We start from the raw sequence: 22,615 nt of genomic DNA, 5'->3' as shown, positions 1-22,615 counted from the left end.
CCAAACTGTCTGTTTGCCTTTCCAGGTTTGGTTGTTTGGAACACAATGGAGATTTCTGTTTATTTATAAAATGAGATTACATCTTGCAGCCTTGCTCTGCTAGAAGTGCAGACTTAGTACAAATCACAGAAATATGGAAGGACCTCAGAGGCCCGTTCCTTATGAAAAAGTAAACATGCCGCCACCATCACTGACTAGCAAAGCTTTGTTCCTAAGGGACTTCACAGCCTTCAAGGCTGCTTCACTGCTTCTTTCTTCCTATTTTCAGAATAAATCTCCTTCTGATACTTAACCAAAATCTTTGTTTATGCAATCAAAACTGGCCACTATTTGTGGCACACCCCTCCTGTCACAGAAGCAGAGAACAATTAATCCCTGTCCTTTTTATAGCTCTGCTAGAAGACAATTTCCCATGTTCCTCCTCAAATTTATTTTTCCTAAATCCAGTAAATGCAATTCCTTCAATAATTTTTCTTTACCAGGTTTTCTAGACCTTTGACAATTTTCACTGCTCATTTCTAAACCCACCTCTGTGTTTGTGATTGAGACATGCTTTAGATGCAACAATGTTTTTTCTCTGATGTCTACAGAGCGCTTCTTAAATATGTAAGATATGTCAGATGATGCCACAAACTGTATCAGGTTTTCTCCAGCAAAGAGAATGAATACAAATTCAGTAACTTTCTTCTCAGAAATGTTTTGGTATTATTGTAAGAGTGTCCCAGTACTCTGGTATGTCCAGCATACCATCACTGAAATCATCAGACTGAAAATGTCACAACTGTGCACATCACATTATTTTTGTTACCCTAATTTTTGATTCTCTCATTCCCTCCCTTTTCTTCAGTAGTTGTGTCTCGTCTTTGGCACCTCATGGGCATTTTGTGGGAATGCTTGTCCTTTACTGAAACTGTAAACTATCACTTAATACATTAAGACTTCACCTTGGTAAGATTGTGGGCTTTAAATTTGGGTTTTTTTAAGTTACATAATAGTGTATCAGATGACAAAGCTCCTAAAAGCATAGATGTCAAAGAGAGTAAACCTTAGAGCGTAACAGGAAGAATTCAGACTGCAAAAGAGCAGAGCAGAGCACTCGGTATAGCACATCCTTTGCCCTCTAGTGAGAAGCCCAGTGAAGAGAAGCAGCTCAGGGAATTGCCTGCATGCTGGCACAAAGAGCTCCATGAAATCGCTTGTTAAGCCGGAAGGGGAAGAGGTGAGGTTATGTTCAGGATGTGGATGCAGGCTCCTTAGCAGAAATGACTTTGTTCTTGGGTTGTCATTGAACTTCTTTGTTCTCCTCTGATTTATTGAACAATGTGATTCTGTTTCTCTCCATGAATGTGACTCCTTATGGGTTACTGCACTTTTGTTTATTCTTTATATAAAACTTAGGGACTGGCCTTTTTTTCCCCCCTATCTTCATAGCAGATGAACTTGTCTGATCTTTCATAGTTGTGCTGTGCTTCTTCAGAAAAACAGAGATAGCTGGGTTGTGTCTGGATCATTATCATAAAAATACAGTCAGGAGGAAAGACAAAGGAAGTCAGGCTATTGTGAATAGTGCCATACAATGTAGGACAGCTATTTAGGTGCTCACTTCTCCCCTCACAGGGGTTCAAGTTGACATCAGCCTGTTCTCTAGCTTGCCAGTACAAAATCACCAGGTGCTACAGAACTTGCAGGCAGGCCTGAGTTTAACAAGTTTTGTGCTTACAAAGAGCATCCCAGTGAGGTTCAGGGAGGCAAGTGAGCTGTTTAACAACAGAGATGACAAGTCACTCCATAGTTAGTAGCCTGGCACACTTTTTCGCAGCAAGCCAGCTTTATAGGCCTCCTGTTCATCACTGTCACAGAGGCTGGGAGAGAGTGTCAAAAATGCATAATGGAACTGTGGTGGTCTAGGGAAATTATCAGGCCACTTAGTCCAATGTGTTTACCCACTTAAATATTTTGCATCCTCTCAGCCCTTCTTTCTTACTGTTTCCTGTGATCCTGTGATTCTCCCTGTTCTGCCTGCAGACACACAGCTCTAGCTGTTGCTTGATCTCATTTCTGTGACATTTCAGGCACTCTTCCTGCTGACTTGTTCCATCTGGTTATTACCCTTTGAGTGAGAAGTAGCTCTTGCCTGCATCTCTGCTGAGTCTCTTAGTCTGTGCGCAGAGTGTCTCGGCTCCTCCTTTCTGAACAAGCAATCTTGAGCAGGTTTATAAATAGGAGCTTTCAAGTTAATGAGAGAGGGTGCGGGGGTGAGGAAGAGAGAAACTGCACTGAAGTCACTTCGGAGGCAGCTCCTAATGCTCCTCAGAATGACAGCTTTGCAGGCACAACCACAGAGGGATGTTTGGACAAGGGATGGTTACGCACTGAAAGGGGAAAAGGGGTTTAAGTCTTGCTCTACCACAGGTTTTATTCCAACCTGGGGAAAGTTATACCTCCTCTCAGTTCTCCATGGGCTGAATCCTCTTCCTGCTTCCTTCTCAGCAAATGTACTGTAATGGCTGTGGGGCAAGAATGGTATATTCCTATGCATTTACTTGCAGATCAGTTAAACAAAACTTGTCTCTTGTTGGGATCTCAGTATTGTCAGGATAACAGAGGCTTCTGTTTAGAGGCAGTGCCCTGGCTCATACACATGGCATCCTCTGGCTGAGGCACAGCATGCACCTTGCACTTTATGACTTTTCTCCCCCTGCTCATTTTCATTATCCCCTCTTAGGGCTGGTAAATAAAACAACACAAATCTGCTGGGACTAAAATCCTTGTACTGACTTCCAGCCCACTTTCCACAGGGATAAATTATTTTCCTTATCTGTACTATGAAGACAAAACAGAGCCAGGGTGACCTAATTCATACAGCTGGCATGTGGGTCAGCAGCTTCAAGTTCAGACAACGCTCTGCACAGGCTACACAGTTTGTAAATGCCAAGTGTCACTTTATTTGGACTCCAAACTAAAAAGCAGGGACCTACACCAAAATGACAGCAGAGCAGTGGCTGTGAGGCAGCTCTCTAATGCCACATGAGTATCTGTAACAAAAAAGAGGTGGGGGCTGGACACACTAGAGGCAGTATCAGACCTGAACACCACATCCCACTCCTGAGAAGCTTTGCAGGATCTACAAGGTCATTAGACAAGTACTCTCCACTTGCAAGTCCTTGGACTCAATGTGACATCTGCAGTGCTGAACAGATATATGGAGGTGACACAAGGTCAGATGTAGACCAAAAACTGCATACAAGTACAGTGGGTCATGGATGATTGTCTGGAACTGTGCCTGACTGCCTCCAAACATGAAGGTTCTGCTGTAAATCACAGGAAGTTCTGTCTTTGTTTGCAGTGGAAATAATCCAGATTCATTCTGGTGCAGGACAGCCAGAATACAGATATGCTTGAAATACTCTTTGTATGTACAAATAAAGTGATGTTCCTTCATGCATTATTTGTGTACCTCACACAGACTAAATCTCAAGCACACTGTTCTCTTCAGCAATCAAATTAGGACTGATTCCTTGGAAAGATGATAGAAGGAAGTCCTCTCCCCCTTGTATTTTCTTCTTCAGAAACTCCTTTCTGAAAGAAACTCCTTTCTGAAGAGGATGAGAAATTTTCATTTCCAATCATGGAAATGTTTTAAGATCCTCATATACTGTTTCTCCTTCTGAGAGAAATCCTTGTTTAGTCCACAGTTAAAACTGATCACTAAAAACAAACTCTCTGCTTTCCAAACACCCAGCTGCAAGAGCTGGCTGTTCAGGAAAGCAGCAAGAACCACTTAAAACATTCTGGCAATGTGAGATATGAAGCATTAGTGGCAGGTTTTCAGGAACGTGTTCAGCATTTTGATGCATATCCAATCAGCAAGAGGGCAGCCCTCATTTCCCTATCCTATCTTAGAAAGTCAATATCCAGTTTGTTCCTATGTTTCGATCCATCAGTGCTTAAGGCGCATTTTGTAGGAAGATGAGAAAGATGAGATTTTTTTTCTCCTTCTGGATATTCCCTTCTCCATATAACCCTTGCAAAAATTTTCATTACTCTTACAGAGAGTTTGATCAGCCCAGTAGCTTACTGAGGAGGTGGAAGATGTGGAAATGATGTCTTACCAGCAGGCTGCATTCAGGCAGCAATTTGGAAGGAGAAAGAAAAAGCTAGTCCTTGTATTTTATTAGGTGAATGTGATGCTCCTCTGAAGCCTGTTGGCAAAGTTAAAAGGCTGATGGCATTTTTAACAAGTAGGCTGAACTGAAGCTAGTTTAACTGGAGACATACTGATCTTCTCAATGAAGTACTACACTCCTGTAATACAGGAGAAACAGGTTTTCTACACACCAAAAAGGAAATTTGTTCTGGTGGTACTGGGACATTGAAAAAAATCTCCAGTGCTGTTCCTACTGTCATCACTCTAGGAAATCCACTTCTGTTAACATCCCAGGAAAATGTCTCTCTGTAGTAACACAGTATGTCATGAAAGGTCTTTTTCAGAACTTCTCCCATCCAAAAGATATGTTTCATTACTTGTCCTATTCAGAAGTCAGTTTTCTATCCAAAATTGCTTCTATGGCTCTAAAATATTGGACTAAGTGCTCGTCTCACCTCTCCACAAGCACTGACCAAACTTTCTGCTTTGCAGAGCATGATGCACAACTGTAGGTCCTGCTTGCTACCCAATTTCCTGACTGCCAGATCACTGCTTTATCCACACGAACACATTGTCTAACAACAAACAAATGGAACTGGACTAACTTCACACCTACTTCTGTACTACTTGCAGCCAGGAAAAAATATCTTCATTTCACCAGGGGATCTGTTTACTGATCCAGTGCTGAGGTTTTCAACCCACGCTATGTGAGATTCCAGGGGTCTGTGAATTATTTTTAAGGAGTCCATGGATAAAGACCAAGAAAAGAAAACCTACTTTCTCCACAGGAACCCACATCTCCTCTAGAATTTTTAGTGGCTGACAAATTGGAAGAATGTCAAAAACCATTTGTCTGGTGTAACAAGACAGGCTATGTTCCCTCAGGCATAAAATTTTGGGGAACTGCTGAGGAACTCTGCCAAGTTGTAACAGTTGCAATGCCTAGTTAGCACCTGTCTGTGAGAGCAGCATTTGTGACACTTCTAGGGGTACACTGAGCATGTAGCAGCTATTTCTTATTCCATGCCTGGATGAGAGACATCCCATATAAATGGCAAGCTTCCCTTGGGGTCATTTTAAGCCAGTGTCAGAATCAGAAAATCATACAACTATAAAATAGCAGGTTGGAAGGGACCATAAGGATCATCTGGTCTAAACTTTCTTGCCAAAAACACAGTCTAGACAAGACAGGCGACCACAAATGGACACATCTTAAAAGTGTCCAATACTGGGGAATCCACCACTTCCCTCAAGAGACTATCCCAATGTCTGATTGACTTCACTGTGAAAAATTTTCCTCTTGTGTCTAATTGGAACCTCCCCGGAAGTAACACGGACCCATTACCCTCCGTCTTTTCCATGTGATTTAGAGCAAGAAAGGGAGTCTCCACCTTCTTTGCAGCCACCCTTTAAATACTGGATAAACATGGTGATAAGGTCTACCCTAAGCCTTCTTTTCTCAAGACTGAGAAAAACCACTTCTCTCAGCCTTTTCTCATAGGACAGGCTTCCCACACCATTGATCATCTTTGTGGCCCTTCTCTGGGCCCTTTCCAGCTTGTCCACATCTTTTGTGTATAGCAGGGACCAAAATGGGTGGCCTGACAAGCACTGAATCCAGTGGGACAGTGACTTCGTTATGTCTGCTGGTGATTGCCATTGTTGGTGCAGCCCAGAATCTTGTTGGGTTGCTGTGAGTGAATAATGTGCTGCTGCGGTGCATTGAGCTGTTCCCCACCAGGACCTCCAGGTCCTTTTCCACTGAGCTGCTCCCCAGCTGGGTAGAGCCCAGCCTGAGCTGCACTCCAGGATTATGTTTTCCCATGCCTTACATCTGTCTTTGCTGAATTTCATGAGGTTTTTGTTAGCCCACTCTTCCAGCCTATCTTCCTGCAGGGTAGCACTGCTTTCCAAAGTGTCCACTTTTCCATTCACTTTGGTATCACTGGCAAACTTCATCAAGGTATGCTTGATCCCATTATCCAGATCACTTACAGAGATATTAAACAGCCCTGGGCCCAGCACTGATCCCTGGGGGACCCCACTTGTGACAGGCTGCCAGTTGAAAAGGAGCTATTTCTTACCACACCCTGGCTGCTGCCTGGCCATCAGTTCCCACCCTACTGCCCAGACTCCTTGTCCAGAGCAGACACATCAGTTCCCCCAGGAGGAGGCAGTGACTAAAGGAGAGAATGCTCTAGAAGAATACTGTATATAAAATCACATGAAAAATCCCATGTGCAAAAATCTGCTCATTGCAGGCTCCTCTGACCCTTCCAGCTCCCCATAAAGCCCTCTTACAGGGTGTGCACGAGCCATTCACAGCCAAGACCCAAACACTTGTATTTTGGAAAACACAAGGTAAAGTTGCACCGTCTTTGCAAGAGCATACTCTGATGGCAATGACATTCTGTCCAGCAGAATGGGAAAGGAGAATTTTCCATTTTCAAACTATCTAAAAATCAAAAGGTCGGCAATGAGAAGGAGGAAAAGCTCTCTCAGCCACTTGAGTGCTCTACCTGAATGCCAACTGCACATTTGAAAAACTATACTTTATGAAAAACATCAAAGTTCTGTATAAAAGCCACACACAAAAATAAAAATTTTGCAGAATAAAATGTCTTTTTTACTCTCCTCCAGGTTACTACCCCAAAAGTCCTTGTGGGATCAGTCCCCTAACTTGGACTTGTACCTTCCCTTCACAAGTATGCCACTCTGACACAGTGCTGGGTGCTCACTTGGCACCTTTGACACAGGAATCTTCCCCCCACACCTGAAAGGTTGGCCCCATGCGCATATAACCTCTGCCCCTTTTCACCATGGCCCTTTGCTCTGGCAGGGCAGAAAACAGAATGTGAAGGAGGACTTAGAAGCCAGGGAGCTCTGCAAAGGAAGAGCTTTTCTCTTATTAGGATAAAGCTGCTATTGGCGCACAGTTGTTTGAGTAACAGCTAAAAATGAGTTGATTATAGATACCTATGCTCTGTATAGACTTCTTGAATGGTTTTGATGGGCTGTCTCTGCCTCCTGTGCCTAGTAGCAACTTAAAATCCTATCAAGTGCCTGTGTTTTGTCATCACTATATGGCGTTAAAAAAATTATTCTCTTGCCTGTAAAGCCAGACCTATTTCAAAATTGATACACATCAAGACAGAAGTGCCTTAAGAGGGACCGTTTATCCTTACTTTTCCATCAGTTACCTGTCATAGTTTCTGAAGACTAATGAAAAAATCCAAACTCTACTAAATACCACAATTAATGATAACACATAGCTCCTGATATGTGTTCTCAGTAGTCTGCAAATATCTGTCTGGAGCATATTGCTTCTGGTTTTTGGATGCATTTCTGAGGTCACAAGAATCTTTACACCTTTTACTGCTGGGTGCTCAATGGCAGGTAAAGGATGTTGCAGCTAATGGGAACATGAACTTAATGTCTTATTAGAAGTCACACTGATCTCTAAAATGGAGGTGATGAATCTCAAAATATCTAAAGAAATATCCACCACTTGAAGAATAAACATGAAAAGCTCATTGGGTACAAGGAATAGGTATTTGCACATAATTTTTTTCAGTGTGTTACACATTAAATTTTGGACTGAATGATCCAGAAGTTCTTTTCAACCTAAACAATTCTATGATTCTATGACTTCAGCACTAGTGCCTGGAAACCAAATCTAAGTGTTCAGGTTTGAATATCAGCAAGGAAATTTATACAAGAGCAGCTCTCAGGCCCCACTCTTGTCAAGGACCAGTGCCAGCCAAGCACTTGTACAGGGGGAGCACAGGTAAGAAGCTGTGTCTTCATGGAATTCTACTTGTATTAACCAACTGCAATTTCTGTTTCCACTGTAGAGCACCAGCTCAAATCACCTTCCCTTGCTGTCTTGCAGCATGTGCTGTTTGCTGAGTGCTACCTCAGCCAGAGACTGTACACTGGTATCAGCAGAGGTACCTGTAGAAGGCCATGCGGGATATAAAGTTTTATGCTATGGCTCTGCCTAATTTCAGGACTTTTCCTTCAGTTCCCTTCCCCACTCTTGCCCACAGGCAGCACTTGTCTCCATTACCTTTTCACTAACCTCACCTATTTCACCATGGAGCTCTATTAGGCCAAATTCATGCAAGCCTCATCTACAACAGAGAGCACTAATGGGACCTTATTACCCACCTAGCAGCTCTGGATCAAGAAGGTACCATGTTTATAGTGTTCTGGAGTGGAGTTGACAAAGCATCCTCATTTTTCTCTTCCAAATATCCCTGTTTATATTTTTCACTCTGGCAGTGGTGAACTTTTCCTTTCATTTAGCCCTTGTTTTATCATAACCATTGGAGTTAATCTTCTCACTGCTATCATGGCAACTTGATGGCCCCACTGTCTTGAACCTCATCTGGGAAGCCCAGTCACCAACTTATTTTCAGGGACAGATTTTGCAGGGCTGTGTGGCAGTTACACCCCATTCAGAAGTGGGTGGATGTTCAGCTGCTTTTCAGCTGCTGCCCTTCCCTGCTGAACATCTGAGTGGAACCTTAAACTGTGGTGAGCTCAAGGTATCATAGAACCATGTAGGTTGGAAAAGGCCCTTAAGATCATCAAGTCAAACTGAATGCATCTATCTGTAAACTGCAGCAGCTCAGGGGCTGAAATGTGACACTTCACACAGAGGTGTAGACCCTTCTCTCTACTCCCACCCCTTTGTTAGATGTCTTGCCCGAAATCATCGCTGTGTTCTATGAGGTCTTTCTGTGGCCTGTGACTTTGGGCATTTGCTTGCTTACTCTCCCTTTTATCAGGCTCCAACTTCCTCCTTTGTCGTAATTTCTCTCTTCCTTGATTCATACCTTGTCATAAACAGTAGGAGATAAAGTTGTGCCAAAGGGGACACTGTTTGTACTTAGTGCTGTACAAACACGAAGCTGTGGATAACGCGCTTTTCCCTTTAAAAAACGCTCCCTTGGCTCTGAATGGGAGCTCTTTTCACTGTGACGTGGTAGCACAATGAATTCCCTGCACTGAGAGGTTGCTCACAGCCTTGAGACAAGGCACAAAGGGAGAGCAAATAAATGAACAATACGGTGGAAGAAACAAAGAGCAAAATGAAAGCAAGCAAGCAACAAAGGGGAAAAAAGAAAAGGCGGGCTGCAGTGTTTAAAGCTGTGTCACACAAAACAAACACCATATAAAATGATGCAGAACTTCTGCAGAACTGGGCTGGCATTTCTATGGAAATGGGGAGTCCAGTCTTAAGAGGATGTTGACTCCAAGAGCAAGGACAAAGCTGGCAATTAAAGAACAAGTTTTACATTAGCCTATTGCATGCCATTCCATGGGATCCCAACAGGGTGTTTGAAGGACTTTTCCTGCTCCTGAAACACAGCCATATATGGGGTAACAGGTTAGCAATGCACAGCAGCAGCACACAAGAAAATAAATATACTTTCGCTGTTGCATGGGTCCTCTTTTCTTTTGTTGCCCCAATTCCAAAAGCTCCTCTGAAAAGAAATATTCCTCACACCCACCAGTAACTGTACAAGACAAACTCCCTTTACAGAGCCATGGGGAGTCTTCTACCCCAGAGTCATATGGGCTTGCATGGAAAAGAGAAGAAAAGGAAAAGATAAAACATGTACTGCAAAGAGCTGGGTGCATGGGCTGTTGTATTGAAGGCTGGCAGGAAAAGGCACAGAATCACACCAGCAAGCTGAAAGCTGTACTCACAGTGTCATCCATTTCTGCAATTTTAAATCAGCTATTTCTTCTTGAATAGCAGTTTGCTTCTACATCCTCATTTCTGATCCACTCAGACCAGCCTCCCTTTACAGCTCATTCTCACTTCCCTCTTTTCTCCTTATTTTTCCCTCACCCCTTCTAGTCATCAAGCAGCTCCCTCCTCACTGAGCTCCCACATCAAATTGCCCCAAAAACCACCAATGTCACTGCAGAGGAACTGTTCTCTGCTGGATGCTGAATGGTCCTATGCAGATGACAGCCTTTCCCACAATATCAGAATTCAGAGGCTTTTTAAGCCCAGACACTCTACCTGGGTGTCATGTACAAAACATTGAATAGAACAACACTCAGGTCTCAGTGTTTCTGTAACACAGAGCTCTTGCTGGGAACCATCTACCCAGTATAACATACAGTGTGCTACATGGTCAGCTGTGCCACACCTGCTTAACTTGGCTTGAAAAACCTTGGTTTCCTTCACCTTTAATCATGTACTCATGCTTCTGCACCTCACTCTTGCTTGAACTGAATCCAGTGTTTGACCACCTGGCTGTTGAATTAGCTCAGGATAAAAAATGACTTTCTCCTCAAACATCTGTCCGACATGCAGCATAAATGTTTGTACCAGCATCAATGGGACAACTGAGCTGGGAGAGAATGACAAAAAACAACTATGGTGAAATGGGAGAATTATAAGATTTCAGCTAGTTACTGCATATCGCAGCCTTCCAGACAAAAATTGCTCAGCCAACTGCATCCTGAACCGGGTCATCCTGAACAGGGTCAAAAGCTCAACCCATAACTTCCCTCCACCTTCCTGCAATTAGGCAACAGAAATGTATCTGCTAAATAACAGCCCCTCCTCCCTCCTTCTTCTCAAAACATGCAATTCGTTCATGAATAGCCATGAACTGCAGTGATTCTTGTTTATTGCTGTCTGCCTGGAAAACTTCATAGGGTAACAACAGAGATGTCTGTTCTTCACGGACATTTCTTTGCAAGGCAATTGTGAGGATCTCAAAGCCCTCTGCAAACATCCTTCAGTGATGATTCACAGCACCTTCTCTCATTTATGTTTAAAATGGAGGCCAAAGTGTGCCAGTATAAAGAATGTGATGGCAGCAAAGTCTTCAGCGACTGCTGCTTCTACCTCATCCCCACTCCTCCTTTTTGCCACAGCCACCTCCCAGCTGGCTAAGCCTCAAAACACTGTGTTTCTTTATAAACCTGGTGGTGTAGCTTCCAACTGAAAAACAAACCCAACACATGGGTTTTTGTTGTCCTTGTATTGCTTTATAATCTCTGCAGTTATCAGAGGGACAATTCTGCTTGGAAAATATTGACTAATGATGAGCACAGTGGTAACATGCAGTGCTAGAGGAGCAGGAATGAGTGCTGGAGGAAGGAGAAAGCAAAGGAGAGGGTGATGATGATGATAGGAAGTGAAGTAGCAATACCTAAAGCTTGAATTACTAAAGAAGACTCTGTGTCATCAAGCCACCCTCCTGGGCAGAGAAACTGAATAACTTGTCCACAGGATAAGAGCCAGTTATTGGGAGAGAGTAAAATTTTAAGATATGGTGACTCCTGCTTATCTCCTCTCTCAACTCCAGGCATGGTTCTGCCCTGCTTGTTTGAAATCACAATGAGAAAGTAACTAGTACAAATCCAGTTGGTGGTTGTCCCACCTGGGTATATTATCAATAGGTGGCAGCTTATGAAAGTTTCTGTTCTAGTTCCTAAAGAGAAGAGAACCATAACATTCAAATGCTTGAGCCAGGCCTTGTTTTTAAAGGTAGCATGCACACATACACACTCATACACACAGAGGTGACTCACCTCTGCCTTCTTTCCTTTCTTATTTTTTCTCTGTGCCTCTGCTACCACACGAAAATTGTGATAGCTAGGTTTAAAATGAATCTAACAAAGAAATGGTTAAGTAATTTCCAAAGATTAGTTTTAAAACTGTGCAAAGGGCTGGGTAATCATCTCTTAATTTTCAGAGGGCTCTTTCAGTTGAGGAAATCTCAGATGTGTTACTAAACTGGTACAGTGGAACTGGTGAAAATGTCTGTATGGATGCTCAGTTTTCTGTGATTAGAGCCTATGTGTATAAAGACTGAGGGAATAATTTTCAGTCCCCAAGATATCCCACATTCTCTCCCTGCATGGAAGAACAGGGCACCCTCCATGTGGGAGCTGTTTGGACAGTAGGGTGCTTGGGAGCAGCAGGGACACTTCCCCAGTCCCATCCACAACTTGCTGTGGGAAATTTCTCCCTGTTGTGCTGAGAAACACCCTCCAGCCTTTTATGGGATTCAAACAAGCCTTCCACACATACTTTGTGTATTAGAAAATGGAAAGAGAGTAGAAGACTACATTTTAAAGCTTTGCAACTCATATTCAACAGCAGGGCCTAGCAATTTATTGAGCAATTCTATGCAAGCCTGTGATACAGTTAAACCATCTCTTGGGTTTTACTCTGCCTGCTAGATTGGCTTCCCCACTTTATTGCTGTGCTTGCTGAGCTTAATATTCATTCTAACCTTTGGATCACAAAAGGCACTGCAGTCTACAAGTCAATGCCCTTAATAGGCTAGCACTGTTCCCAGGACAAGTATTCCTGAACATCAACCACTTTCCCAATATATGATACTCTTTCTGCTTCTACCTGCCAATTCCTTTCTGTTCATCACCTCCCTCTGGCTGATGCCCACATTCCCTCACTCCTGTAGATGCTCTGCCTTGTCTCTCAGCTGTGTACAGCTGGCAGGTCCCAGGGGTCCCGACAAAACTGTGGCTGTACTCCACCACATTCTCTCAATTAGAGCTGATGTTGGTCTCCTGCTAGGGACAAAAGAGAAGCTGCTCACTATTCATGTACTTTTCTGTTGCTGTTGAAACACAGCTATAACTTCCATGCCAAGAGTATCTGAGGCACTAGCCTTCTGGCCACACTTCCATCTTTTCCTACTTTGCCACCCCTCTCAACACCTCTAGCATGAAGCTTGTGTAGCAGGTTTTTGTTGTGCTAGAAGAAAGTGGGTTTGGCTGCAACATGTAGAAAAATGCTCCCCTTGCTCTCCTGGATGGATGTAGGCACATGGGTAGTTTCCCAGTCAGCATAGCCAAAGCATTCTGCAGACAAACACTAAAGATGCTGTTGCAAACATTATGTGCTGGCAAGAAAGAGAGAAAAGTCTCCACTAATGAGGCTAATATTTACCCTCATTGACAGTTTAGGGGGTTGTTTATTGTCTTTTCATCTGCTTGATATGAGACTCCATCATGTTAGTGGTAGATCTGACACATTTGCAGTAGCCCACCCTACAGAGGAGGGCAGCTGGAGATGGAAACAAAGATGCTCAGTACAATCACACAGACTGCTACCATTTGAAATAAAAGAGCATCCCTATTACAGAAAAGTGCTAGTTAGATCTTTCCTTCCCTATACAAATGAGAATGGGCAGGGATGTAACTGAGAGAGGGAAAAAGTAGTGCAATGAAAACATAAAGAGAAGTAATTGAGGCCATATTTAAACAGGTGCAGGGCTGGCTCTAGGATTTAATGAAGCCACTAACTTCCAAGAGCAGGAAGCCAAAGCACATGAGCCAGCTATGACCCAGCTGCCCATTTTGCCTGTTCCAGGGTGCTGAAGAGTCACACTGTCTTCTGCTGCCTCCACCTCTGGCTGACTGGGGACAGAATATGTGGACAGCTGCTATTTCCAACATCAGGGCTAACAGCATGATCCGTCCTCGCTCCTCTGATCTCTACACAGGGTCACCACCACTGCTCTTCTCTCTGTACCCAGTCCCTTCCTTCCATGTTCTGTCATAGGAGCAGATCTCAGTATCACGGATCAAAGGAAGTGTGTTGGTGGATGAGAAGCTGGACATGACCCAGCAACACATGCTGGCAGCCCAAAAAGGCCAAACATATCCTGGGCTGCATCCAAAGGAGTGTGGCCAGCAGGGTGAGGGAGGGGGACTCTCCTCCCCTGCTCTGCTTTGGTGAGACCCCACCTGGAGTCCTGCATCCAGATCTGGGGCCCTGTCGTGGTTTGACATGGAAGTGATTTTTTCAGGAAGTTGGGTCAAACCAATCAGTGGTCAAGTTTGGATATTGGCACCTGAAGTGACCACTGAAGATAGGGAAACGCCTCTGAGAACACAGGGGGTTAAAAGCAAGAACTCCCAAGAGCTCGCTCTCTTTGGTTCCGGTCGGGGTGCTGTGCAGACCTCCCCCGCCCAGCCATAGGGCTGGGTGGGGGAGGGGAAGTCATGCGGCCTAGTCGAGGTGAGCTGAGGGGTAGAAGGACTGGAACCGAGCCAGCTCCTGTGGACGGAAGGGTGGAGAGAAGTGGAGATGTCTTTGTCATCCCCCGCCAGAGGGAAGAGACAGAGAGTCCGGACGGCACCTGTAACTTTGCCGGCACGGAGGAGAAGGAGAGGGGGGGAAGGTGCCCAGCCTTGGCCTTGGGAATCGGCTGCTGGGCAGAGATATCAGCCGTCCAGAGAGTCTGAGCTTTTAACCCTTTCCTGAGAAATGAAGGCTTTGTAAAATATTACTCTTCCTTGATTTGAAGTAGAAGAGAGACAGTCTGGGATCCGAAATGATGGAAGAAGAAATTCTTGAGTTGGAAGGAGATGATGGAGTGGCTTGTGGCTGGACTTTTCTTGTTAGCCATAGACTGAACCAAATTCTCCTGACAGAAGCTGCACTTAGGGGGGTGCGTTGGTGTGCCAGGAGACTTGTTTCAGTGATTACCAGCAGAGGAGTAGAGAGAACAGAGGAGAGTTGGAGAAAGTGTGGAGAAGCCCTCTATCTTCAAGGAAGAAGAAGAGGAGAAGACCTCTGTTCTTGGACCCTCAGCCTCAGGGGAAAATGGGGGGGACTGTAGTCCCAAAATGAGAAACTGAACTGTTGTCTCTTTTGGTCCATGGCAAAGCATCCTTAAAGGAGCCCTATGAGCAGTCTGTCCATGCACGGTGGTGAGAGCACTGTGACATGGAAAGGAGAGTGTCACCATGGCAGATTTTCTCCAGGTGCTTGCCATGTGTGACATGGAAACACAAGGGTGGCAATTGTGTTTCCTGGGGAGTCTGTGGCACAGGAGAGACTCCTGTCTCCCTTGAAGGATTGAGTATTTGAATATCTGAAGGGTGGCAACTTGATCAAGATCCTGGGTGGTGTCTCACTGTTGAGTTTGTTTGGAAATTAGGTGGGAGGAGGAGGGGTGTTTTGGAAAGTCTTCATCCAGGATTTAGTGTTTGTAGTTTTTATAGTAGTAGTAGTTTAATAAAGTTCTTTTCTTTGTTACTAAGCTTAGGCCTGCTCTGCTCTGTTCCTGATCACATCTCACAGCAATTATTTAGAAAAGTACATTTTCATAGGAGCGCTGGCATCGCGCCAGTGTCAAACCATGACAGGCCCCAAGATAAGAAGGATGTGGAACTGCTGGAGCAAGTCCAGAGCAGGCTACAAGGATGATCAGAGGGCTGGAGCACCTCTCTTATAAAGACAGACTGAGAGAGTTGGGGTTGTTCAGCCTGGAGAAGAGAAGGCTCCAGGGAGACTTTAGAGCCCCTGCCAGTACCTGAAGGGAACCTACAATAGAGCTGGAGAGGGACATTTTACAAAGGCATGTAGTGATAGGAAAAGAGGGAATGTCATTAAGCTGACAGAGAGCAGGTTTAGATTAGGTGTTTTTACTGTGTGGGTGGTAAAACACTGGAAGAAGTTGCCCAGAGAAGCTGTGGCTGCACCACCCCTGCAAGTGTCCAAGGGCAGGTTGGATGGAGCTTTGACCTCTTCTAGTGGAAGATGTCCCTGCCCATGGCAAGGGGGTTGGAACTTGATCTTTAAGGTCCCTTACAACCACATCATTCTATGATTTTATCGCAGTATCTGTTCCTCTTAGTTAGGGCAGCTACATTCACTTCTGCTAAGTTGCTGAAAAACCTGACACTGCTCTAAAGAGGTGCTGCATTTATTTAAAAATGTGCTCCATTTGCAGCGTGAGGGCTTTTGATCTTACCAAGGACAAGCTCCCAATTAAAAAGCAGGTTATCTACTGTAGCTCCTAATGGGACGACAGCCACCAGCAGCCCCTGGTTAGAGACATGGTGAGCAGCCTTACAGCAAGGAAGGCTGCTTGTTCTTTCCTGGCAGAGACACAAAAGCAGCCTCACTTCCAAGAGCTCTGTAACAAACCAGCTCAGTGTTTGTCCCAGGTTGGCCCCAACACCTGGCACCTGGCGCAGCACGTGGCTGAATTGCATTCTGGTGAAAGTCACCCTCAAGTTCACATGCAAAACTGGCTTCTAACACAGCTGGGTTATTAATTTGTTGAAAGACAGAGAGAATTGCTAGGGATGCAGCTGATAAAGGAAGCAGTATGTTTTAAAACTTAACAAGAAATACTGATAGGAGATTTCAATAACTTCCAGGAGGAACCCATCACAAAAGAAGCTCTGTTTATGGCAGCTCCTCAATGCCAGAACATTTAGTCTCATTATTGTAGATGCTTAAGCAATCATGTCTTAGACTGCTTTGTTTCATAGCAGAATTGATCGCTAAAGATTATAAACTGAGCAGTAGCAAAAATTCAACAAAGGAAGATACAAAAGCCTACTGTTAGAGTTATAGACAAAATATCCAAATATTGCAAGGGAAATGCTCACAAGTGTAGACTTATGATTATATGACACACAAAAAGAACATCACCAAGGGGACAAAAATCATCCATTCATGGATAGGAAATACCAGGATTAAAACTGGCTATGAAACCTTTGTGCCCTACTGGTGGTAAGGCACTGCGTTATGATCTCCAGCTGCAGGATCACAAGCTGTTTTGTTTGAGGAACCCACACCATACTCTGCACAGGCAAAGGATGAACATGAACACTGACACTGCAACCATTGATACGTGGCCTGCACTACTGGGTCATGGCAGAACAGATCTCATCTGGATCAGATGCAAGCACACAATCACATTTTAATCATCTTTTCAGCCAAAGCTCACAGGATTTAGCACTGTTAGGAACCATTAAATTCATATAGAGGACTTACACCAGCTGTGGAAGGACAGACCACACTTAACTCATCATGAAGTCAGTGAAGAGCAGACAGACTGTGCATGATATACAATCTGCCAGAACAGAATGTCCCTTCACTTCTTTAAAAAGCATTTGACACAGCAGAATAAGTGTGTACCATTTCAGCACTGAGCATCATGCAGCCATGGTGCATTCACCCTGGTCCTAGAATTGGACTTACCCTCTTGTACAGCCATGGATCAAAGAAACCAACAGGCTGATCCTTACTGTCCTCGTCCATATGGATCTCTGCACCTGGCACCCTGCCCACAAGCTGAACCCTGCACTGAATGCACAACTGCTATTTGCCCTGGATGTATTTATCCCCAGTATTCTCAACACACTATCACACTGCAGGTCTCCATGGCATGATGAAGTGCTGGGCCAACTTACTGGGACCAGCTCTTAGAAATCATAAGCCCTTACTCTCTCTGTCTGACAAGTCTAAGATATAAAAGGAATTACTGTTTTTCAGAGCTCTTCCTCACTCAATAAAAGTGATCAATAAATGCAATTTGTAATCTTCCATAAAATGGAATTTCTGAAGAAAAAACCTATAGTCCATTATAACTCCACTTATCTTTTTAGCTGGCACAAAACTTCTGCCAGCAATGCTTGTTCCTCTGTGGTGATGCAGCAGCACCTCACAGGTATATCAACCTGTGCACTCAAGAGCAGGTGAAACCAATTGAAACCATCACTGAATTTTATTCCTGATTTCTCCTCTGCTTTGTTTCTCTGCAGCTGAGAGCATTAAACTGAGGGGGAGGTAAACATTAGCTTTTACTTCTTTTGATGTGATTTTTTTGTGTAGATCTTCCACAGCTCCCTGTGGGACTAGTCCCTGGCACTCAGGTCTCTGTTAGTTTGTTCTCCCTGCTCCCTACCTCCTCATTAACCTGGTGACATGTATCTGCTAATAACAGAGGATATGCCTCCAAAATTCATCCAGGAGGCTCAGAGAGAAGTCCTGCCTGATGTCTGAAGGGAGAGAAGTAAAGGAATTCAACGGCTATTTTAAGAATTATTAAGTATCCTTGTTAGAAAGGAGATTAGCTTCATGAAAATCACAGCTGGTCTCTCTTTTTCAATTTTCACATTAGATTTAAATTGACTGCAAGCTCAATAGCTCTGAGGGTAGAGTACAGCTTGCTACACTGAAAAATGGTCCCCTTTTGTTCAGCTTCAAGAGATGAGTGGTATCATCTTGTCCTTGGAAATGAGAAGCAGAAGTTCAACCAGAGAGGTCATCTAGTTTCAGATGCAGACATAGACAAAAAAGTATTCTCCTGACCTATAAGTCTTCTGTATTTATATTTAGCAAATTACTTCAAGCCTCTTTCATTCTTTGAACAGGAATTACCCTTACAAAAATCTTTTGTCACCTTTTCAATCACCTCCTGAGGACAAGCTAAGAACAAGCCTGTCCTTTTTGTCTTGTCTTAATCCAAGTTTCAATTAGAAAACTCTTTTCATGCTGAGATCTCTTTCTTTCATTGGAGAATTATTACAGCATTACTTTCATCCCAAGGATGAATAATATATATTCATGTCCACAAGAATTTGTTCCAGCATTGGGATAAATCCTTGCATCTCCTTCTGGACTTCCCTGACCTCCAGACCTAGTTTTGACTTCCCGTACTTTTTTCATTCCAGCCCCTTAGATGGATTCTTTTTCTCCATCTTTTGTCTTGGTGTCAAAGAAGTAGTTTGGGAGACTACCAACCTTGAACCAGCACCTTTGATTGGACACTTTCTCCAGGCTCTAGTAGTAGGAAGTAAAGCCCAGGCACTAAGCTGAGCTCAGCACTGCCTTCACAGCTTTATAAAGACAGGCTGACATCACAAAGCAAATGAAGGTTCTGGTAGGTTTTTCTTTGACAGTGGTCTTACTCATTCACCTTTTGATGGAAACCCTTTATTTACTAAATCTCTATTGTATTAAATAACAGCAGAAAAACCTTTTCTGAGCTTTACATATTCATATTTCACAGTAATTGCACAGATATCTTTCTCTGGATTCTCTGGAGAGCATGTTTTTCATTTTTGTTCTGCAATTCCAGGTACAGTTTTATGTGTGCCTTTGTTTGTTCCTTTGTGACTTCCTATGATTAGGGATATTGTGGGGACAATTAGGAACCAGCAGAACAGGGTAGTTTAAATTTCTGATCTCTCTCACACATTAGGTCTTTAGGGAAGTTTGAGCCAGGCTACAAAGATGCAGTTTATCTCTTCTCTGTTCTTTCTGTAAGCTGTTCTGTGATTTCTTGCAAAATTGCTGGTGCAGTCAGATTGCTCCTGCATTTTTTTCCCGAACTGACTGCAGTAAACCTGGATATGCAATTCAGAGCTCTTGACAATAAAAAAGGCTATAAAGAACAATTAACATTGGAGATTTAAAGAGTTAATATTTGGGGGTTTTTTCCTGAATTCTGATCTAGTGTAAAGGGTCCAATTTCTGCATGTGGTTTTATCCTGGGGATTTTAAGTGTGTTGACAAGCTTGTTAGAAGAGTGCAGGCCTCCTCTGCTAAAGTCCAGTGACTTACAGAAACTGTGGAACTTAGGAAAAGGAGGTTGAACTCCCTGATTTGGTGAAATTTTCAATATGTTCTTGGATAGACTACTTTGTCTTCTTGTCACACAGTTTCTAATGAGTCACATGGGTGCAATAACAGTCTCTTTCCTCACAAGGCAGTTGGTTAGGTATTTGTGATATAAAGTAGTTAAGTGATGATGATGCCAAAGGACATGGAATGACAGGTGAAAGGGGAAGAGGGAAATGGTCTGAGTCTCATCCTAAAATGACAGAGGTGAGGCAGAGCCCAAAGCCCAAATAATCTGTGCCTGTGACTAATGTGTCTGTGCCCAGTATACTCTAAAAACTGAATTAGGAACTGCAGGACCACAATGGCACATTCTTACTTCTTGCTGTTCATCTGTATTTCTCATAATCTTAAGGGTTTCTGTGGTATTATATAAAAATTAGGAACACATCAACATTACCTCTTCACCACAAATGCAAACAGACCCTTTCTTTTCACAGTTAGAGCTGGTGGCAGTAGCAAAAGGGATTTTTCTGTAACTGCCCCAGGTGAAAGTACTGCTGTAGTGGTTTAGTCCTCTCTCTCCTGTGTTTGTGAAGATCTTTACTAGAGAGACAGTACTACTGTTATTGCTAATGGAATATTCCTAGCAGTGTGCCAAGCATATTAAGCACCTTCCAGACAGAAATATTCACTCAGCAAGGTCCATTCTTACATTTCCAGCTGAGGAGGGCATTGCCAATGAGCTGATAAACTCTTGGAAGGAGTGAGGAGTTGTGATAGGAAGATGTAACCAATCATCTGGCTGTAGACTCCTTCAATACTAGACAAGAAACACAGGGCTGCAACCCTCCTCTACAGCTTGAGTTCCAGAAAGCCTTTCAGCACAACTGTATATGGTGTGATGTGAATTTAATGCAATATTATAAGAACCAATTTGTGCTGGAAAAAGCTAGGCTATGCAGATAGTGATTAGCAGAGCTAACATTCTCCACCACGCAGCCAGAGCTGTGCTCACTGTCACCAGCTTTGGGACCCTCTGTGTTCCTTGCCCAGTCCACATCTTCACTGCCCTATCCCTTCTCTCTCCTCTGGGTCTCTTCTGGGTGCAATGCATGGTCATCTGCCTTTGCCTCCTACATGAATGCTTCCAGGAAGACTACTGGCTTGCTGGGTCTTTGAGGTTCAGCCTGGTTTCATGGGAATAGTGAGTTCCCTCCCCAAGGGGAAAGGAGAGCAACTGGTGTCTTCTTACTATGTCACAGTAAAAATAAAGTAGTTGTTGCAAACCTCTGAAACTTTGTCAGCTACCCTTCTTCATGTTGGAGAGGGCAATGCAGTCACTTCAATGAGCAGATGAGAATGACTACTTAAGAGCTAGAATCTGTTTCAGTGATCTAGTCCTAGAGAGCAATCCTAAGACAGCAGTGAAAACCCCAAAATAAGTAACATGCCAAAAAGCACTGAAGTATCACTTCAGATTTTCACCTTTTCGTTTCAGAGATAATACTTAACTTCTGAAGAAATTAATATTTTCCCTAAGCCTCAGTGCCAAAAAACCTCTATGTTCATGTGTGGTAGTCCTCTATTAAAAGAAAAAAAATCAGGGAAAAAATAGCTTGAAAACTATGACTGCTTCAACATGTTGAACATTCATCAGTGCTGAAATGTATGTCTTGACATGTCCTGACCATACACTGCTTTAACTGGGATCCCTCAACCCCTATGAACTGGTACAACTGTAAGTTAAACTGTTGAAAACAGTCTAAGCCTTTAGAGCAGTTAAAGATAACTAAACCCCTTAAAAGTCATTAATACTAAAAGTTAAGCAACATCACAAAGGTATCAGAGATTCTGTATTACAGCCACTTTAGCACTGCAACTTCCTCAAATACAAACATTTCCAGTTTCATGGCCCCACTGCAAATTTTTTGAAGGTGTGCACAAGTGAGGATCCCCATTGTGATCTTTTGTGGATGATCAATCCTAATGTAGCCCACCACAAAAGTCAGATTTGAAGCTTCTGGGGTTATCCATCTTTTAATATTTATCCCAAGAGCAAACTTGACCAGAAAATATGAAATACTGTCTCACTGGTTTTGTTGATATACTTATTAAAAGGTTGTATGTTTACTATATTTGATATCACTTGTCTGTGCATTTGTCACAACTTTTCACACAAATGTATTAGCGAGCAAATTGAAGAGCATGTGTGATTGTATGAGGTTGCTTGAGGTTGATATGACCACATAACTGATGAGTGGCAAATCCTCAGTCATTCCCAGTCTGTTCCTAGAACTCAGAGTTCCAGGAGGAAACGCTCTTAAATACTTTTAAATAAGTGAAGTTTTTTCAAAAATCTTATTTGGTATATTTTCAGCAGTTACCCCATCTTGCCTTATTGAACAAATTAACTGAGCTGCACAGGTAAAGTCACCATTGCTGCTCTGAGAGAGGAGGCAGGTTCAGAAGGATGGGAGGAAGAAACAGGAGAATGGGAGCCAGATGTGCTGAGACCCTGTCCTCATTCACCAGGGTCCACAGCAGGTGCCAGGGAAGGAGCCTGGCCCTTTCTGCAACAGCAGGAGCTCCAGCAGTACCCTGAGTTTTTGTGCTGGCCAAACAGGCCCTGTGGCAATCAGCCCCAGCACTCTGCTGCCCAAGGCAGCCCTGTGCTGTCCCTGCTTGCAGTAGCCCTGTCCCCAACTGCTTCAGGCTTGTGTCAGAATCACAGACTTGCTCCTACAGCTTCTGTCAGAAGAAGAAAAATCTAACTAAAACAGTCTATGCACCTCAAAAATGCATTTTTGCCTTTTCTTTTTTGACACTTAATAATTATGATGAGATGTTTAATATCTTGCCATAATGATTGCTTTTAGCCACATATATGCTCTTTATTCATTGTGTAGTAATATTTTCATTAACATAAGCCAGAGGGAGAGGGGATGAGAGGAAGAAGCCTGACATAAAGAAAATGGTAATACTTTGAAGCTTATTAAGGAAAAGTCCTAAGTCCCAGAGGAGACAGTTTAATGAGTGGAGTCCAGAAGTGGATGTGGCTTTCCAGTTGGTCACATCAACATCATAATTTCTGA

At 43.4% G+C, this 22,615-nt stretch overlaps 1 long non-coding RNA gene across 2 annotated transcripts in view; it reads right to left on the bottom strand.

The window, feature by feature from the left end:
* The window catches only part of LOC137468859 (uncharacterized), a 153,031-nt gene that overhangs the window by 13,983 nt on the left and 116,433 nt on the right, over positions 1-22,615 (bottom strand). The window lies entirely within an intron of this gene.

This window comes from Anomalospiza imberbis, chromosome 2 (genome assembly GCF_031753505.1).
Source record: "Anomalospiza imberbis isolate Cuckoo-Finch-1a 21T00152 chromosome 2, ASM3175350v1, whole genome shotgun sequence".
Taxonomy (NCBI): Eukaryota; Metazoa; Chordata; class Aves; order Passeriformes; family Viduidae; genus Anomalospiza; species Anomalospiza imberbis.
This window is presented reverse-complemented; position numbering and strand designations above follow the sequence as displayed.